Raw genomic sequence first — 13,623 nt, 5'->3', positions numbered from 1 at the left:
TCACCACTCAGTTTTCAGAAAATTCTTACAACAGCTCCTTGGAGATGTGTATCATTGTTCCCAGTGACTAGAATTATCTCTGGCACATAGCAGACATTTGGATTAGTTAGTGTGAACTAGGCTGCAGTAATAAATAGGCCCCCAAGCCCCCTAAAAATAGACCCTAGAATACAAGAAATGTATTCCTTTGCTGGAGATTGATTTTCAAACAGTTGTGCTTCTCCCAGGTTGGAAAAACAGGCCTGGTGGGTGCGCAAGCTAAATAGAGGGCAACCAGCCAGTCAACTGCCCACTCGCTCAGCCCCAGACAGCTCCCCATGCCAGGTCTGAGTGAGGAAGTGGCTTGCAAAAAAGCCACAGAATGGGGGCCACAATGGGATGTGCTGGCGTGGGCTATTGTCTGAGGCACCTGGCTGGTGACCCGGCCCCTCTATGGCAGGGGAGGCTTGAGAGCATCACTGAGGGGTCACAAGCTGGCGACCTGGCTGGGCTGCTATCCTTCTGTCCCTCCGCTCTGTTGTTACACTGGCTGGGCCATCAGGCTCAATGATGCTCAGGCAACACGCGTGTGCACCTACTGTGTGCCAGGCCCCAGACTGGGCACTACTGGCATCACCCCTGGAAGAGGCTCCTCATAGTCCATTTGTCAGGGGGAAAGGGGGCATGGTGACCCTGGGAGAGGGGTCAGTGGTTTCCTAGAATGCAGAGGCCTGAGCTGAGCCATAAATAACAAACAGGAGTTACCAAGCAGACTCTGGGGAGGGAATTTTTAGACAGAGGGAACAATAAACGCCAGGGTGGGGAGGCCAGAAGTGTTCTGGGAACCCCGTCCTTCATGTGAGCCGAGGCTAGGGCATGATGGGGGAGCAGCAGGAGGCCTGCACGGTGCACAGAGGCAGGTGAAGAGGAGCAGCAACCACCTCACTCAGGGCTCTGGCCACAGACAGGCAGAAGCAGCCAGTGTGGATCAGTAATTTTGCCTGGATGTGGACGATGTATGAGCAGTTCAGGTAGGAGGCTGATGGTCATCTTGGCCAGAGGCCATGAAGGCTGGAGCCAAAAGCTTCTCAGAAGGGGACATGGAGTGGGGAAGGAGCCCAACCCCTGCTTTGTGGCCGATTCCCCCCCAATGTATTCCAGAGCTCCAGATGTGAGGCAGCCTCCCCGCCGGCCTCCAGGAAGGGCCTTGTCTCTTATCAAACCCAGCCTCGCAAATGGTTCTTGGAAGCCTCAGGGCTGCGGGGCCATGGTGACCCCTGTCCACACTGCCCCCTCCCAGGCTGCCCACTGCCTTTAACCCTAACCCCTAACCCTAACCCTAACCCTAACCCTAACCCTTGCATCAACAGAGGGGGCCACAGACGGTGGTGGCAGAGGTCAGTCAGCTCTGGCCTTGGCCTCAGCAGGTAGGCAGGCAGCCAATGCTTCATGCCAATGCCGGGAAGGCCTGCGGAGGGGCTGGCCAGGATAGCACTGTGGGTCTGCCCTGCTCTGGAACCTTCTGTAGCTCCCTAGTTGCTTTCAGTGAGAAACACCCAAGCAGGGGGAGGATGAGCAGGTGGAAACAGGGTCCCTCTTCCACTCTAATTTGCTGCAGGACCTCAGGAAAGTTGCTCAAGTGTCCTAAGTTGGACTCGGTGATGACCAAGGGCTCTGCTAGCTATGGCCAGGGAAAGCCATCCGGGAGACCCCAGGGGTCCAATCCAAATCTGGCCAAGTTTCTGGCTGGGCAGGCCACTGCCACTCTTAGCCTCAGTTTCCTCACATGTCAGCACTCCACCTGTGGCCTACCAGCCCATAGAGCCTGGCCCTGATTCCTCCCCACACTCGGCTCTTTGCTGCTCTCTCCACACCCCCTTCTCACCCTCAGGCCTCAGCTGCAGTGGCACCTCTGTGGGGCAGCCCTCCCTGAGCCAGTGGCAGCGGCGCCTGCCACTGACATGAGTTGACGTTCACCTGGGAGGTTACATAAGGACCGCAGGCCTCCCTGAGGATCCTGGGCCCCACAGGGCAGGGGCCGGAGAGCTCACTCACACTCACTCACTCAGCTCACTCACCATGGCACAGAGCACACACTGCAGGTGTGTTTGTCGAATGACTGCTTGGGAGAAGAAAGGGAGGCAGGGAAGTAAGTCCAGAGGGCAGTAATGTCTACATTATCCAGGTCCCGGTGCTGAGAGGATCCAAGAATATCCAAAAGCCTGGCCTGAATGGGGCAATGTCACCCACGCCCCCATGTATGTAAACACCTGCCCCACACTGTGAGGTACAGATACATATCACGTACACCCCCATGTACGTATATCCCCCACTCACACCCCCCATTAACCCCATACAAACACACACTACGTAAGCACATCCCTCACACTTGCACACACCCCCACACACCATAGATACACACACACTGAGCACACATTTATCACACACAGTATGCACGCACTGTGCACATACTCCCCAGATACCCCTCCCACACACAGCGCAGACATACACACACCACACACATCTCACAGACAGCACACACATACATTTACCACACACATGAACACACACATACCCCATCCCCTCATACCACACCCCCCACACACACCACACACAATCTTGCACACACACTATACTATTCCCCACACACAGGCACATTCGCAGTGGGGGTGGGAAGGAGCTAGAGGGTAGCCCCTCTCCCTGTCCAAGGCTGCAATCAGCGTCCCCAGTGAACCAGATACAGGAGGGTCAGACACACAGACAGGCAGAGGTGGGCCAGGCCCCACGGCTAGCCAAGACCCCCAGCCTGTCTGGAACCAACTTGGCTCTGTCCTCACCCACGCTGACCCTGGATGGCCTCACACTTCCTAGTCCTCCAGGAATCTCTCACACCCCGGAGGTGGCAGGTCCCTGAGGAAGCTTGAGATGCTGACACTTCCTTGCCTGTTGCCATAGCTCGACTTCGAGCATGGAAGCCAGGGATGGGGTGAAGAGACCCAGAAAGTTCCCTGCAGTGCCAGGTTGGCCCAGGGATGAGATGGGCAGCTCCAACACTGCCCCCTGACTCCTGCTGTACAAATGGGGAAACTCAGGCCCAGGGAGGGCACAGTGAAGTGCAGTTACCCAGCTGGCCTCTGCCTGGGGCTCACCTTCTCACCTGGAAGCCTGAGTCACACACTCCTGGGTTCAAATCCTAGCTCTACCACCCACCAGCTGTGCAGCCTCAGTTTCCTCAGATGTAAAACAGGGATGATGGCAGCACCTTGCCCCCTCAACTGTGGATGCACACATGGAAGACACAGGTGGCAGAAGGCCCCGCAGCTGTCTCCAACCCCAAGTCTTTGGACAATAGCCCCATCCCCCAGCAGCAGGCTGAGTCCAGGCAGGAGCTTCTGGCCAGTCCCAGGTGAGCCTGCAGAGCTGTCGCTGCAAAGCTGCTTGGTCAGCCACAGAATCCCGAAGTGCAGCCCCTCACAGTACACACCATTTGGGCCCTGGCAGGCTGAGATGCAAACTTGGGCCCTGTTCAGCTGAGGCTCCAGTCCCAGGCCTCCCACCTGGCAAGGGGATCTGGCAGAGCCGAGGAGGCACCAGGGCTTGGTGGCAGGCAGCGGAGGGAGGCAGGCATCTGGGGGTTGTGGGAAGAACCTTTCCCCCCTGTCTTTAGAAAACCCAGATCCTGTTTCAAGCTGCACTCCAGAGTCCTTGGTTGCTGCGTCACCATCACGGCACTCAGTCAGCCCACAGTGGGCGGAAGGGAAGGCTCCCTCCCTCTGGCAGGGGCTGGAGGTAGAGGGGCATTCAGAAGCCAGGCAGCAGGTGGCAGGTCAGGGTGAGGACAGTGAGGGCCCCTGATACCCCTCACAGGGAAGCCCAGCACACTTCACCCTAGAGTCCCAGAGCACTGAGCTCGAAGACCCTTGAGGACCAAACTCCCACCCTCATCCCCACTGAATAGATGGAGGCCCAGAAAGGCACAGGCACTCAGTCAGGGACGCACAGCAGCAAACCTGCTCACTACTCTTACTATAACACCCAAATACCTAGCATCCATCTCCTGACAGCTGCAAAGAAAAAGCCTCCTGGACCCACCTCCGCCTGTTACTGCAGAAAGAGAAATTCCTGAACCCAGAGGCCAAGTGCTCACCCCCAGCAGCTGGTGTCCAGAGTCCCCCCACCCCACAATCACATGCACCTCTTCAGGGCATGGTTCTGAGCCCCTGTCACGAGGCCTGGCAGTGCTAGGTACACAGCAGGTGCTCCATAAGTGCCTCCATAAGTCTTGTGCTCCACTTAAACCCCAGGATGCCTGCCCCATTTCTGCATCATCAAAGACAAAACCTGCCCACATGTGTGCTGTCTAGGAGGACCCCCCTCATGCACCTAAATGGCCCTTTAACCATTTCAACACAAACTCCCTGAGATGGGTGACCTGCACAGCCTCTGCTCACCTGAGAGAGGAATACACATGTGATGTGTCCTTAGCCGCTTTCCTTGGGGCCTCCACACTGTGACTGGGCCAGGGGGCCTGCTACACTGGAGAGGGGGGCTCTGCCCCTTCACTAAGTGGTCCCAGGAACCAGACATCCTGTTCTTCCTCACCAAATGGGCTGCTAGTGGTGGCCACTTCTCACCATCCATGTTACCTCCTTGTCCCCCTGTGGAGCCTGGGGACAGGCTGACTTACCAGAATTGTGTACTGGTGAAGGGTGGAGGACTGGGGGAGAGCCATAGTCCTCCTCTGATGCCCATGTCCCAGGGCCCATGAACCCAGTAGTACAGATGGGGTCTTGGGCAGGGCCAAGAGATGTGGCTACTAAGAGGCATGGCCACTGAAACGGCTCCTGAGGCTGCTCTCCAGGCTAGGCCCAGCTCCATTTCCAGCAGGTATGTCCAGGTCCCACAAAGCCAGGAGCTGGGTCTGCTGTATTCAATCCTCCAGGCTTGATGCCCACCCTCCCTCCCCACCTAGCACTTGCTATAGAACAAACGGGAACTTCAGAATCCCCAGAATATGGAACCAACTTGGCTCTAAATCCCAGCACTTCCACTTCACCTGCTGTGTGGCTTTGAACACCTTACTAAAGCTCTCTGTGCCCCAGTTTCCTCAGTCTGTAAAATGGAGGTAATGATAATAATAGGGAATGAGGGGGACGGAATGAGAGTCAGGACATAAAGTGCTTGGTGAGCACTGTGCTTGGCCTGGGAGATGGTCTATAATGCTTTGTGGAATGAATGAATGAAAAGAAATGATAACCAATGATATGGTTATTATTATCATCATCATCAACATCAGCAGGGATCCCCAAGCCTGGTTTTGCAACCAGCCCTGGTGAGGGGTGTAGCAAAATTCTCCAAACAAAATGTGCTTCCATTCATTTTGGGCTTTGAAAAGGCCACGTCAGACAGCTCGGCGGGGAGGAGGCGGCATTGCAAAACCCAGCACAGAAGGATCTGGGGCCCCACTCCTTGGCTTAGGAAGTGATGTGTGACAAGCAAGCAAGAGGTCCCTACATGCTGGCCCCCCAAGGACCCAGCAATAGGGGCTCCTGGGCTGTGAGTCCACCTCCCACCCTCTGAGTGACCTTGGGGAGCCACTAACCTCTCTGAGCCTCAGTTTCCTCATCTGTCAAATGGAGACAATATCCTTTTCCATTCCTACCCCTGGCGGGGGTGGCTACAAGATGGGAGGATTAGAGTGATTCACACACCTTACAGGCTTCTGTCTTGACCTGAGGCAGTCACCTAGAGACACTGGGGACTGTCGGAACAGAACAGGCAATTCTCCCCCAATGAGACTCAAAGCCCCCCCTAATAATCTGATGAAGTGGGAAGTGGGCTTGTCTCCCTCCTGCCTTTCTTTTTTTTTTTTTTTGTAGAGACAGAGTCTCACTTTATGGCCCTCGGTAGAGTGCTGTGGCCTCACACAGCTCACAGCAACCTCCAACTCCTGGGCTTAAGCGATTCTCTTGCCTCAGCCTCCCGAGTAGCTGGGACTACAGGCGCCCGCCACAACGCTGGCTATTTTTTGGTTGCAGTTTGGTCGGGGCCGGGTTTGAACCCGCCACCCTCGGTATATGGGGCCCACGCCTTACCGACTGAGCCACAGGCGCCGCCCCCCTCCTGCCTTTCTTAAAAAGCCTCCCAGTGACTATTTGCATAATGGATACTCCCCACGGACAGAGCCAGCCCCTTCACTCCCTTAGGCAACAGGATCCTCTGTCAGACCAGATGGCCAAGCCTCACTAGCCACTGACACACGCTGCCCTCCAAGGCCACTAGAGCAGACCATGCCCATCCTGTGACAGTCCCCAGATACCTAAAGAAGCAGGGGCTTTGAGGCCTCCCTTCCTGGTCTGTCAGGTCACAGACTCAAGGCAATGGAAGGCAGAGGGTCCCTCTGAGATCACGTCCAAGTCTGCACTTTATCAAGGGAGCTCAGAGAGGGGAAAAGCCTCACCCAGGGACACACAGGAAGTCAGCAACAGGGCTTCCCGTACATGACACTCCCCATGACTGCACACTGGCCACCTCTCTGAGCATCTCCCTGTGGCCCCCTCAGGAGGACCACCTCCTCTTATAAGGACAAGTAGCTCTCACCATCCCCAAGCCCACCTAACACTTGCGCTTATCCAGGCAGTTCTCTCAGCCAGGCAGCAGCTCTCCTCTATTCTTCAAAACCAGATCCAGTGCATGGCCTCCAGGAGCACTTCCAGCATTTGGACAGCACCAGTCTCCATCCCTACGAAGCCTGGCGGGAAGGCCATACAGTTCACACAGCAGGGCCTCTGTGGATTTCACTCTGTCCCAGGCTCTGCACAGCCTGGGCACTGAGACAGTAGTTCAAGGAAGGAATGAAGGATTAGGAAATGGAGGGGTGAGCAAGCCAGTGACCTAGTGAGTGGAAGAAGGGATAACCTGGTAAACAGGAGACAGGGCAAGCAAATGAACTGATGCAGGAGTTACTGCTAAAATAGAAGGGCACAGAAACTCCCTTGAAGCCACGGGGGCTGCCCAAGCACAACCCCCTCACCCTCTTGTAGAGCCTCTGGGGTCCCACAGACTGGGATTTTAGAAGCCACAGGCCTGTAACTCCCACAGATCCTGGCCAAATGCCTCTGGGTTTGCAGGCCCAGCTGGAGGCCAGGAACCTGCACAGGGACAGTCCTGTGGGCCACTGGACTAGCTAAGTCTCCCACCATGCCCCACCACCCAGCCCCCGACTCAGAACAACCCACCAGTCAGGAGAAATGAACTGAGTGCCCAGAAATGAGCCGAGCCTGCTCTCAGCACCAGGGGCACAGCATGAAGAAGTGGCGTGGCCGTGCCTTCCTCACACCAACCACATCAAAAGTAAGGAATGGGGACTGGGGTGGTGAAGACAGAGGCCCAGGGGGGCTGTGAGGGTGATGTCAGGGACCACAGCCTGGCCTGGGTGTTAGGGAAGGCTTTCTTCTGGAGGTGATGCCTCAGCCTGGCCCATGAGTAGTGGTTATGCAGGCCAATGGGGAGGAGGGGTGCTTGAGATGTTCAGGCAGAGGAACCAGCATGTTGGAAGACCCTGAAGCTGGAGGGAATGTGGCCGGTTCCAGGAACTGAAAGCAGGCCAGGGGGACCGGAGCCAAAGTGGGGGGTGGGGAGCAAGACTCAGCTAGAGAGTAGCGAGTTGGAGGAGGGGCCAGGCTTCAGCCCAGGAACTGCAGCATTTACTGAGCACCTACTATGTGCTTTCTTTTTTAAAAATCTGCATTCAAGATTTTATAAATTCACATTTCAGAATGTTTAAGTGGAAGTATTTAAATGCGCTGGGGCCACAGAAGGCTATTTTCTAATGACTCTATTAATCACAGAAATATGGGAGGGTACAGACCACCACCTACTCTGTCACATAGAGTGTCCAGGACACCATTCCTCAGAGCCTCACCATGTAAAAATGCTGGCATTTATGAAGCCAGTGGCTCATAAACCACACAAGAACCTAACAAGATGCCAGTGGGTGCTCTGATACATTCAACACGTCACTGAGTCTCCTGGAAGCTCCAAAGTACATATTCCATCCTCTGTTCCCAGGTACCGCAAAGCTGCCTTCCAAAATACCAACTCAGCTGCCAGACAGCCTCATGCCCGGGGGCACGGCCCTCAGACCTGCGGCTCCAGCTCAAGGCTGGCACCATCCAGATGCTTCCCTTGGGTCCATGTCATGCAGCCGTCAGGCCTGGTCTACCTCACACATTCTCTCCAGTGTGGCTGCTACTCACTGTCCCCACTGCCCAGCCAGGTCACCATATACCCCAGCACAAGCATCACCCGGCCTCTGACAGGCAAACAAGGGCACCATGCACAGGCACACTCGCAGAAGTTGAGCTGCTGTTTCTGGGCTCCCAGAGGACCCAAGTGCCCTGGCCCACCCCTGCCACAGCAAGGGCACACACAGTCTTGGTTGCTCCATGTGCACAGCCAGCTTCTCTGGAGCTGCTGAGAACACACTTGAAGTCTGCTGCTGACTGGCCCTAATAGCCGGCTCCAGGGCCTGCCAGTGGGCCAGAGCACCAGCTGTGCAGCCCCACCCAGTCCTGCTGCCCACAGGAGTCGAGTTCAGGCCCCTCAGGCCACCCTGGGACTAGGCAGTATACAGTTCCCTCTGGCAGAGAAGGGAAGGGAGAGCTGGCCACCAGAGGAGGGACAGAAAGAGGGATCCTTCAACAGGCATTCTCTAAGATGGTCCTATACAACCTCCTTCTGCCATCTCCTGACAGAAGACAGCCCCCTCCCACAAGTGAGGGCTCAGAGGCAGGAGGAACCAGGACTCCCCCCCACCCCAGGGGCTTGAGCTGGGAGAGGAGGTGCAGTGGAGGTAGAGGCAGGGCAGCCCAGTCTCCCTTGGGGCTGGGGACTACCACCCCCTCCTCCTGTCATTTCCACTTCCAGGCAGGTGGGGGTGCTGGGAACCCTCTGCCCATCGTGGTTGTCCTCTGAGCATGGGGCTTCCCATCTTCAGGTCACCTCCTCTCCACCTGCCCCCAGCCCCTCTACTCCCCCACAATCGGCCTTTGCCAACCACAACCCCTCCCCCCATTTCATTTTTTCCAAAACATCAACAGTTTCTTACAGCCCCTCTCTGCAAACTGGCAGCGAAGAGGAAGAAGGGGGAAAGGAAGAGGTTGGAAGGATGGAGCTATAGAGGGATGGAGCGATGGAGAGGGATAGGAAGCCGCAGGTTTGGCCAAAAGAGGCTAGGGGCCATCACACGTCCATGTAGCACATGTCCCCTCCCAGCAGGCCCAGCACATCTGCACCCAGCTGGTCTCCGCGGCCACCTGGTCCATCGCATACCCGCTCTGAACGCGAACCCCTTTCACTGCCCAGCGCGGAGCGCCGCACGTGGGGGCCTCCCGTAGCCATGTGAGCGCCCCCCCAGCCCAGGTGCCTGGGTCAGCCCGGCCCCTCCTGGGCACGCAAACAGGGAGGGGGGCGCTATGCAGCGCGGGCGGGGGGAGGTACTGCCCCCCGCCTCCTCCCCAGATGCTATGTCCGGGGAAAGAGCTCAGGAAGGGGGAGCTGGCTGGCTCCCCGGGCTACCGAGGCAGGATCAGAGGCAGCCCGGTTGAAAGGAGGGATGCCCCTGCTCTGGCAGAGACCTCACCGTCCATCCCAAGCTCCAAGGCTGGCCGGGCAGGGGAGAGGTCTGCCTGACCCCCAGGCCGCCCTGTAGATTGGCGGGCGGGCCTGAAGAGGGGGCTTCCCAGCTTTGGCAGCCCCTTGACACGAGGGAGTCAGCGGGAAGGAGCCGGAATGGGGGTCCCGCCTTGGACAGGGGTTCCGGGCCCTGGCGCCGGAGCCCTCCAGGTTCGAGGGTCCATGGAGACCTGGATGGGCGATCTCGCCCAGAGAAGGGGGCTTCCCAGCTCCACAGCCGCCCCCTCGGACCCGGGGCTCGGAAGACAACCCGCAGGGGGAGGGGGCTTTTCTGCGCCAGCGCCGCGCCCCTGGTTTAGGGAGGTCTGTCGGGCAGGAGACCCGGACTGGGGGGTCTTGCCGAGGGACCCCGCGCGCGGGCTCCACAAAGAGGGTAGGGGCCACCGCGCGCCACCCCCGCGCCTCACCTGCGCCGGGAGCCTCGGCTGTCTCTGGCCCGCTTGGCCGCTGTGCTGCGCCGCCGCCGCCGCTCGGGTCCGATCGCAGGTCCGTCCGCCTAGGCCCCGGCTCCGGCCCCAGCCCGCGGGCACTCCATGCCTGTCCTCCGGCCGGCGCGGCGCCCCAGATGCGGCTGCGGGAGGAGGAGCCGCGCGGCCCCGGCTCCCCGAGAGCAGCGGGGAGGGGGCGGGGGGCGGGGAAATGCGCGCGGGGGAGGGGGGCGCACGGCTGAGCCCAAAACCAGGCGCGGATCCGGCCCCGGGCTGTGGGAGGAGTGGGGGGCCGCGCGGTTCCTGCGCCCCACCTCCACCACGCCCCCGCAAACAGGGGGAGGGGGAGGGTCTCCGCAGCCCGCGACGCTCGCTTGCGAGCCGGAAGAGCGCTTGGAAATCCGCGGCCGGCGGTCCAGAGAGGGCAGGCTACTGGAACAAGGTCACACAGCGCGGGCCGCGGGGGCGCAGGAACCTGGAACCCCAGACTATGGAGTGGGCCAGCAGGAACCTGTATTGACTAACACCGCCGGGTGGAGGAGGGAAACTGAGGCTCAGAGAGGACGAAGACTGGCCCGAGTCACACCAAGCGAATCAGGAACCATCCCTCCCATTCGAAGGTGGGGCTCCTGCCTCTGGGGAATAAGTGCCCCCTCCTGGTGACCTGTTTCCTGCATAACCCTCTCCCCAGTGTCTTCTCGACTCTGTGAGAATGGGGTTATAAACAGACTCTGGAGTACAAAGGACTTGGACTGAGCAGGAGTCGGTCCTGCCTTTCCTGGGGCTCTGTGATTACAGTAACAAGACTGCCTCTCTCTGGGCCCCAGCTTCTCCACATGTAAAATGGGGGCCCCATGAATGTCTACCTTCACATCAGGTAAGAAACCAAAGAGATAATAGATGTAAGCTCTTTGCTAGTGCCTGGCATTCAGCAGGTGTCAAATGGATGTGCCTACCTTCCCTGGCTCCCACACACAGCCATCTCTGGAGAATGCCAGGTGAATGCAGAGTCAGAACAGTGTTCAAGGGGCTCCTTACAGCCCCTCTTCAGTCTCATCTACCACCCATCCACCTTGCTCACATCCCCATCCCAGAAAGGAATGTTCCAGTGCTTAGCCTCTGCTTTCCCCCCCAGCCCGTCACGCCCTCCCACAGTCTGTACCTGACAAACTCCTACTCACCCATCAAGGCCCAGAGCAGTCAGTTTCCTACCCCCCACCTTCTCACACTCCCTACTAGTCCAACCGTGGCCCCTTCTCCGGAACATATACCCCTCTCCCCATTGGCTGGTCTAGGTTTGTCCGGTGTCTTCATGGGCTCTGGTAACTGGTGAGAGGATGTCACTCAGAGGAGAAGACATCATGAGGTCCCAGAGAGCTTTCTAGAAGAGACAGGGTTTCAGCAAAGCCTGGATGGAGAAAGGAGAGTAGGAGGCAGGCAGGGAGGGGAGTGGGCTGCTTGGAGCCCGGAAGACCTCATCCCTGAGCTGGGGGCTTGCAAGAGCCAGGGGCTGGAGAGTGACCTGGAAAATGTGTGGTCAGGTTGAAGATGAACAGGCTTTGTCTTCACAAAAACACCTCTCAGAGGGGCCCAGGAACTTGTACAAGGATGTTCTTAGCAGCATCATTTGTAATAGTGAACAGCTGGACACAGCCCAAATATCTATCATCCTGAGACTGGATAAATAGTGATGAATAGTGATCAATAGTGATGAATTCCGATAAGGGGTAACTGTCTTCCGTCTACAATCCTCAAAATAGGTAAACGCAAGCCACATACATTCATGAGGATAAGTGGCAAAAACACACTGTTGATTTCAGTTTGTAAAAAGTCAGAGTTGTACACTTATGATTTATGTACTCTTTGTATGAGTTTTATACTTCAATTGAGTTTTTAAAAATAAAAATATATATTATTGGATGAAAAAAGCAAATTTAAGACAGAAAACACAGTTTGATGCCAGATATATAAAGTTTGAAAACATGCAACACAATACCATATATTATTTAGGGACGCATACATACATAATACAAGTATAAAAACACACATGGGAGTGATAAACAACAGATCCAGGACAGTAGTGACTCTGAGGGAGAGAGGGAAGGGAATGTACTAGGGGCTTTGAAGATACTTAAAGTAGTTTATTTCTTAAGCTGGATGGTGGGTACATGGATGTTTGTTATGCTGTTCTCTAAACTGTTTTGTGGACAAAAATATTCATATTGTATTACATTTTTGGTTTTCTTCCAGAAAGTCAGACGGTACCTGGGAAAGCAATGGGGAGCCATTGCTGGTTCTTGAGTAGGGGTGTGACATGGTCAGTGAACTAACTAGAAGATGCAAGACTAGAGAAAGGAAGGTTGGGGAGGCTGGTGCAACAGTTCCTGGGAGAGGTGTGAAGGCCTGAGTGGGAACAGGGATAGGGACGGAGATACAAAGGGAAATGGAGAGACCAAGAGAGATGGGAGAGTAAGGCGGAAGGAGGGGAAGGATGAGCAAGATTTGGGAATGAGTAATGGGCATGCATAGGCAAGGGTCACAAATCTCAGTGCCCACAGGGCCAGGAGAGTCAGGTCAGCAGGATGAGAACCTGGAGGTGGGACTGTGACGCCTGGTGTAGCAGGTGCAGCCCCTTCTCGGGATCAGCTGATTGCTGACAGGTGGGAAAGGAGCCGCAGTGAGGCCACATCTTCTCAAGGTATTAAGAGAAATTGATAGCTTAAGTTTTTTGAAAATGCAAAATTTCCTGAAAATTGTGGGGAAAAAAGTTTTAACTCTGTACAGACAGACCAAGCCTCTTCAGTGAGGAAGAGGCTCCAAGGGATGGAATAAAGAGACAGTGACACCAAGTTTTCCTGCCTAGGAGTCTCAAGAGGCTCATGACCTGGACAGCAGTCAGGGAGGGCTTCCTGGAAGAACTGGCAGTGAAGCGGGCAGTGAAGTGTTTCTGGCTGAAAGAACAGCATATGTAAAGGCAGGGTTGAGTTGAGTGAGCCCAAAAGAAAAACAAGCAAAAAACAGGAAGAGGCATTTCACAGAAGGGGAAACATATGGCCAATAAACACACAAGGAGGTGCCTGACCTCGTTAGTCATCAGGGAAATGTAAATCAGGACTGTGATGAGATGGCTCCACACACCCATTCAACTGGCAAAAATGAGAGAGTGGGACAGTACCAGGAGCTGGTGGAGCTCTAGATCAATGGCAGCTCGAACATGGGGCTGCTGGGAGGTGAGGTGCCCCACTGTGACCCAGCAATTCCACTCCTGGATATGTTTGCCCAAGAGATACACAAGCACAGGTACACTTGGCCAGAGCTTCTCAATCTTAATGTGCCAGGGGTTTTGTTAAAATGCAGATTCTGATTTAGGAGGTCCAGGGCACAGCCTGAGATTCTGCATTCTACAAGTTTCCAAGTGATGCCAAGCTGCTGATCCCTGGACCACATTTTGCAGAGCGTTAAGAGACACGCACATGAGTATCCACAGTATCCTGAAAACAACCCAATTATCAATTGATGA

The 13,623-nt window shown here is 56.0% G+C and overlaps 1 protein-coding gene across 4 annotated transcripts in view; it reads right to left on the bottom strand.

Annotated features, from left to right (window-relative positions):
• The window catches only part of DLGAP4 (DLG associated protein 4), a 199,249-nt gene extending 189,009 nt beyond the window's left edge, over positions 1-10,240 (bottom strand). For 2 of the 4 annotated variants that reach the window (XM_053573554.1, XM_053573555.1), the window contains exon 1: positions 10,083-10,237. The gene's annotated coding sequence lies outside the window, so the exon portion shown is untranslated. Of the gene's footprint in view, positions 1-10,082 lie in introns of all 4 variants that reach the window. The other 2 variants (XM_053573557.1, XM_053573556.1) reach the window with 2 other exon arrangements.
• Between the last annotated feature and the right edge of the window lie 3,383 nt (positions 10,241-13,623).

This window comes from Nycticebus coucang, chromosome 21 (genome assembly GCF_027406575.1).
Source record: "Nycticebus coucang isolate mNycCou1 chromosome 21, mNycCou1.pri, whole genome shotgun sequence".
Classification (NCBI taxonomy): domain Eukaryota; kingdom Metazoa; phylum Chordata; class Mammalia; order Primates; family Lorisidae; genus Nycticebus; species Nycticebus coucang.
This window is presented reverse-complemented; position numbering and strand designations above follow the sequence as displayed.